The 969-nt window shown below is 35.7% G+C and overlaps 1 non-coding gene across 1 annotated transcript; it reads right to left on the reverse strand.

Annotated features, from left to right (window-relative positions):
- Positions 1 to 52: 52 nt before the first annotated feature.
- On the reverse strand, positions 53 to 155 carry LOC115284675. Its single transcript, XR_003905312.1, has one exon. It is a non-coding gene; the product is annotated as a U6 spliceosomal RNA (small nuclear RNA).
- Between the last annotated feature and the right edge of the window lie 814 nt (positions 156 to 969).

Consider the following 969-nt stretch of genomic DNA (forward strand, 5'->3'; position numbering starts at 1 on the left):
CCCCCCCCCACGATTGTTTGGTTTCTTAAATTCCACATATGGGTGAGATCATAAAAATATGAAACGCTTCACAGATTTCTGTGTCACCCTTGTGCAGGGGCCATGCTAATCTTCTCTGTATTGTTCCAACTTTACTATATGTGCTGCTGAAGCAAGCATAGGAGGTCAATAGTTTAGAATACCTTTCAGAGTACTTTAAGATTCTCTATTGTTTAGTCCCTGGGTAATGTCACTTTGCCTAAAAACCAATATATGTTCAAAATAAATGCATGTTGACTATGTAACTGCAAATATATGCCAGAAAGGACAGTTTTGAAAGAAACACTGATTCATTACTCAAAAGGTAGTAACAAAGAATCTCTCCTTGAGCAAACTTTAGTCCAGCCTCTCTGAGCCTTTTATCTCAAGTAGGTTCAACTTTTGGACAGTGTCTTTATCTTTGCATTGCCCAATTTCACCAAGAATCCTGTTGAGTCAGTCTAGCTAATATCCCTCTAAGTCTTAATGTTTCCTTCTGGTAATTTTCTGTCCAGCGACCCCTACTGTACTCTGTGACCATAAATCTCCACTTGTCCTTATATTCAGCTTGCAGTTGAGCCCAACCTCTTCCTCCCACTGCAAAGCCCCCATTTCAGTAGTCTCTCTGGAATAGTCTTTCCTAATGCTGTTAACAAGTGCCTTGAATAATTATATTCTAGTGGGGTTTTTTTTGAAAAATATATTCTCTTAGGAAACCCAATAATCCACCACCTGCTAGTCTCCTTTTCTATTTATATCCTATAAATAAAAATAGATATAGATGGAAAACCTATAAATACAGATGAAACTTGAATAACATGAGTTTATCCTGTTTGCATTCACTTATATGCAGATTTTTTGATAAATACAGGACAGTACGGTAAATGTATTCTCTTATGATTTTTTAAATAAAAATTTATTTTTTTAGCTTACTTTGTACTAAGAATACAA

This window comes from Suricata suricatta, unplaced genomic scaffold (genome assembly GCF_006229205.1).
Source record: "Suricata suricatta isolate VVHF042 unplaced genomic scaffold, meerkat_22Aug2017_6uvM2_HiC HiC_scaffold_14795, whole genome shotgun sequence".
Taxonomy (NCBI): domain Eukaryota; kingdom Metazoa; phylum Chordata; class Mammalia; order Carnivora; family Herpestidae; genus Suricata; species Suricata suricatta.